The sequence below is a fragment of the Magnolia sinica genome, chromosome 8, assembly GCF_029962835.1.
Source record: "Magnolia sinica isolate HGM2019 chromosome 8, MsV1, whole genome shotgun sequence".
In the NCBI taxonomy this organism is placed as follows: Eukaryota; Viridiplantae; Streptophyta; class Magnoliopsida; order Magnoliales; family Magnoliaceae; genus Magnolia; species Magnolia sinica.
In genome coordinates, this window is record NC_080580.1 from 40,900,985 (window position 1) to 40,906,732 (window position 5,748).

General features: G+C 35.8%; 1 non-coding gene across 1 annotated transcript; it reads right to left on the minus strand.

Moving 5' to 3' along the window:
• Positions 1-2,152: 2,152 nt before the first annotated feature.
• Positions 2,153-2,259, minus strand: LOC131254575 (small nucleolar RNA R71). The gene has a single exon (XR_009175694.1). It is a non-coding gene; the product is annotated as a small nucleolar RNA R71 (small nucleolar RNA).
• Positions 2,260-5,748: the final 3,489 nt, after the last annotated feature.

Below are 5,748 nucleotides of genomic sequence, written 5' to 3' on the forward strand. Positions count from 1 at the left end.
AAATCGAAGTTTTGAAGTGAATTTGCGTAACCCTCGACCAGTCCTGGCTTTGGCTCGACCAATCTTGCGTATACTCGACCGGTCGAAGCTGCTTAACTCGAACTCTAGTGTATAAAACTTTTAAATCTTCGTGTTGCTCGACCAGTCGAAGGAGACCCTCGACTGTTCGAGGACATCCCACGACCAGTCGAGCGTTACGCAATTTGAGGCAGTTTCCAAAAATTTTCACTCGGTGTGAAAGTCTAAGGCCTAAAACTATAAATAGAGGTCCTGGGGCATCCTTAAGCATCATTTAGGGTTTGAGGAGTGGAGCACAAGCATGGAGAAACCGTCACTAAGAGTTTTTCTTCCCTTTCCTTAGTTGTTTTTATGCTTTTATTAAGAGATTCTAGTTCAATCATGTCTATAGTTGGCTAAACCTCTTAGATAGAGCTAAGAGGTGAAGCTTGTAGCATGATAGGATGTTTCTATTGCTTTGATTCATGTTTATATTGAACTATCTTTGATTCTAGCTTGATTACAAGGAATACTTTCAGTTTTTAATGGTTTGTTGTGACTCAAATTACAATAGATCTACGATAGCTTTGAGTATGTTCTTTTCATATTTTGAGGTTATGAAATTAGGAATCCTGTTATTCACCATTGTCCCTTGGGCATGGTTGGGTGATGGAATCCTCCCTAACTTTCACGATTCTCTCAAATTGGTTGTGGGATTGGTAAATCATGTTGTTTGTCTTGTCTTATGGGCATGGTTTTGTGATGGAATCACTTCCAGTTCTCGCACCTCTCATCTATTGAGAACTAGGTCAAAGGAAGTTCAGATTTGATTTTACTGAGATATCTTCCAATTAGATAGGATGGGACTCTGATTCCTATCGTGTGACTTGAATCAAGCATAGATCTCCTTGATCTCTACAAGTGGATCCTTGGAAACCCTATTTTCCCACCTTTGAATTTCTTAAGTTTTTTCCTTAAACTCTCACAATTACTCTTTATATTTTCAGATTTAGGTTTTTATCTTTTTCTAGTTCTTCTTCTAGTTGCTTTTAGAAAATACATGAGATTAGTCCCTGTGGATTCGACCTCGGTCTCACCGAGATTATTACTACATCGCTGCCCTACACTTGGGTTGTAAACAAGTTTTTAGCGCCATTGCCGGGAACTAACGGTTGTATTTTTTTAAGATTAGTTAGTTTTGGAATTAATTTAAGATTAGGATTTTTCTATTTTCTATTTTTAGGATTAGGGGTTTTTCTGTTTTATTTTAGTAATTAACTTACTTTCTAATTATAGGTTTAGAACTTTCCTAATCAGTTTTTAGGAACTTTCCTTTTTCTATTTTTTAGAAAATTTCTTTTTTCATTTTTAGAAACTAGTTTACTTTCTATTTTTATTTTTAGAAACTTTCTAATTTTAGAATTTCCGTTTTTAGAAACTGACTTGTTTTGTTTTGTTTTACAGGATTTTAATTAGAAACTTCTAATTTGGTAACTTCTTTCTAATTCCCTATCTCTTTTTATTTCTAGATATATATTTCCTTTATCTCTTTTAGGTTTAGGTTAGAATCTGAAATTGAGGGCTAAGAATGTTTCATGCCCAAGTGGGTCCGTGATAACACTCGATATCTTTTGAGTGAAGGAGGATTGGTTGAGGGGTTATTTATCCATCACAGGATTAGACACCACTCAAGACCCTCAAGGTTAATTGAAGTAATGGCTGCAAATCAACTGGGAAGACAACCTCAACTAGGGTTGAGGAAGTCCAGGATGAAAACGACGTGCATCAAGCACCCCCGCCTCGTACTTTGCGAGATTATTTACAACCGATGGGGGTGAGCACGCCCTCATGCATAGTTTTTCCAAAAAATACGAGACACGTGGATATTAAGCCAGGGGTGATCCAACTCCTTCCAAAATTCCATGGACTTAGATCTGAAAGTCCATATTTGCACTTGAAAGAGTTTGATGAGATCATAGCCACTTTATATTGTCCAAATGTGTCTGAGAACACGGTCAGACTAAAACTCTTTCCCTTTTCTTTGAAAGAGAAAGCTAAGATGTCGTTACATTCACTACCTCCCAGATTTATTCGCACATCGAATGACATAATAAGGGAGTTCATAAAGAAAATTTTTCCACATCATAAAACTAACACCCTTAGAAAGTCAATCATAAACTTCGCCCAAAAGGAGGATGAAACATTCTTCCAATGTTGGAAGCGGTTCAAGGATCTTGTCAGTTCATGCCCACAACACGGTTTTGAAACGTGGCACATTACACACTTTTTATATGATGGTTTGACATCTTTCATGTGTCAATTGGTTGAGACAATGTGCAATGAGGAATATATGAATAAAAATGTCGATGATGTGTAGGACTACTTGGACAGACTTACTGAAAATGCACAATCATGGGACACTTACCCAAAATTAAGTACCACTTCTAAGCCCACTTAATTAAATGAGAGCGGCGGATTATACCTTCTGAAAGAGGATGATGATATCAATGCTAAAGCATCTAATCTCATGAGGAAATTCAAGGCCATGGAATTAAAGAAGGATAAGGTTAAGGAAACTGTTTACGGTATTTATGCTTGCAACTTTCACACAATTGAAAATTGTCTAACAATACCTACCTTTCAAGAGGTGCTGAATGAGCAATCTAATTCGTGAATAATTACTAAAGAGCTTTCAATGGTCCTACCTCCAATACATACAATCCTAATTGGAGAAATCATCCAAATTTCAGTTGGAGGAATGGAAAAACTGCTACCCCTCAAAGTTTCTTTAATCAAATTCCAAATTAAGGAAAACCTCAAGATAATCCGGTTCTAAAACATATTCAAAACTAAGAGCTTATCACTCAAGGTATATTGTAAACCCTTAAATACATTTCAAAGGTCATACAAGGGCGTGAGACAAAAAATTCAATTGGGAAAAAAGGGATTCTTTCAGCCCATTCTTTCCCCAATCCTGAACCGCAATACGAAATAAGTGATCTAACCTCTTCAAATCAAATTAAGTAAGCTAAGTCTATCACCACTCTTAGGAGTGGGAAGATAATTGGCAAATCTATTCCGGTAAGGGCTAAAAAGCCTAAGGACCTGGAAGAGGACAACGATAATAAACCTAGCACTGCTCCACAAGAATTGGAACCGGAACATCAAGGCAAGCTATTTGCCCCTTTCCCCCGATGGTTGGTTGCACCAAAACCTCTCTCTAACTCTCTAGTGCTGAAACAAATGAAGGTCAACATCCCTCTACTAGATGTGATTAAACAAATACATTCATATGCCAAATTTCTGAAAGACTTGTGTATGACCAAAAGACGGCAAAATTTTCACAAGAAAATGTTTTTATCTGAAAAAGTGAGTGTCATTTTAAAGTAAGATGTGCCATAAAAATTCAAAGATCCCGGTAGCCCAACCATACCTTGTGTAATTGGGAACTACCGAATTGAGCACACACTTCTTGATTTAGGAGCGAGCGTAAATCTGATTCCTTACTCAGTCTACAAACAGTTAGGTTTTGGTTAATTGAAACCCACTTAACTATATTACAACTTACTGACCACTCAGTTAGTGTACCGAGAGGGGTAATTGAGAATATGTTGGTTTAGGTTGACAGCTTCTACTACCCGGTAGATTTTATCGTCCTGGATACGGAACCCATTAATAACATGAGCACTCAAATTTTCGTCATTCTTGATCGCCCATTCCTTGCCACTTCAAACGCAATCATTAATTGCAGAATGGGCTCATGAGTATGTGAAAAGGCCTAGCTATATGTCCTAGAGGTGGGGTGGGGGGGGGGGGGGTGAATAGGACAATGCCAAATAAAACTTATAACAGCGGAATTAAAAAGAATATGATAGCCAAAATAAATCACAATGCAAGAAAGTAAAATAACCTCAAAATTCAGATCTTGAGAGGTTGATACAAATGTTGTTCTAAGGACAACCTTACACCAAAAACCAGAGTTTATGGTAGGACAACTTTATTTCTAGAAAGATCTTTGTATCAAATCTCAAACCAAAGAGGAATACAGAAATAAATACAAACTGAATTGAAATAAATTGTAATCACAAATGTATTGTTTTAGGGACAACCATACACCATAAAAATGGCAGGGCAACCTTGCTGGAATAACTTTTAAAGGAAATTGAATATCAAGGTGATAAAGGAATAGCAGAAAATAAATTCTAAACTATTACAACATTCTCACAATGCTTGAATTAAATGATTACAACATTCACCACCATACATACATCCCACAAAAGAATAATTAACATCTGAACTAGGTCCTGAATTGTCGATCACAACCTACACAGGAATTACGACTGTCTTGAAGTGTGTTCACCAACTGTTAATCAATAGCCACACGATCTTCTCACTCTAATATCCTCAACCAGGGGATATTACGTCACTAACATAAATAGGTTTTCCAGAGTTCAACCAAAACCTGTGTACAATGCTTTTCCAGTGGACTTACAAATCATAAAAATCGCACATACGAGTTTTGATCATACCTTTGGATTTTCCAATATCGAAAAGGATTTTCACAAAATTTCCCTTTAAAAGAAACTAAGATGTATAATTCTAATTAAATGTTATAACATAACGACATAATACATCCTCTAAAGAAAATTTCACATCAGTAAAAAACACCCAAAATCAATAATTCGCAAAGAGGATGATTCTTTAAGTTGAAGCGTTCAAGGATCTTGCTCATCCCACACACGTTTTGAACGTGCACTAATCTTTTAATAGATTTTACATCTTTCAACATTGTTACAAAATGGGCTTATGCCAATAAAAACATATGTTGTCTTGAGCTTCCAAAGAAAGCAATGACATACTAATTTAAGACAAATTAGATTGGAAAATAAACAAAAGGGAATTAAATAAATGCTAAGAAAGATGAATATAATCTAAAGATAACTAAGAATCAGGCAGAATTAAATAAGGTTCGAAGTTAATGAAGATTGGTATTTTGCTAATGGTTCATAAATTCGAATAATTTCAAATACCACTTAAGGTGCCTATTGATAGAATCAAGTGAATATACTAAAGGTTTCAGGTCTAGTCAAATATCCAATGGAGAAAATCAATTTAGAGGAAGAAATATTAAGTACCTAAAGTTCTTTAATCAATCAAATTAAGGGAAACCTAAATAATCCGGTTCTAAAACATTTCAAACTAAAGCTATATCAAGGTGAAACGGTAAATACTTTCAAATTCGATACAAGGTAGCAAAAATTCAATTGGGAAAACGGATTCTTAGCCTTCCCAATCCTATTCGCATACGAAGAATCTGACTATCAAACAATCACGAATTTTGAGTATCACGATCTTTGATGGGTCATTGGCAAATCACGGTAAGGGCTAAAACATCGGTCGAAGCAGGATCACTAGTCGAACTAAATTTTATCCGAAATTTGTACATAAACATCACGGACTGATTCGACCATTTCTTAGGTTGGTGAAGCAAACTCTCCTACTAATCAAGAATGAACAATAGGACTAGTCACCTTAATGATTAAACAAACTCATATGCAATTTAAAATAAACATTCGATTTATGTATCCAAAATGACCTACTTTCTAAGGTCAACCTAAGGTCAACAAACCTCAACCATGAAGTAAGGACATTGAAACATTAGAACTAGTGACCTCAAGTATGAGCCTTGAAGTCTTAATGAAGTTGAAATCTTAATGTAAGTTCAATTCTTGAAAGAGTCTTGAGTTCTTT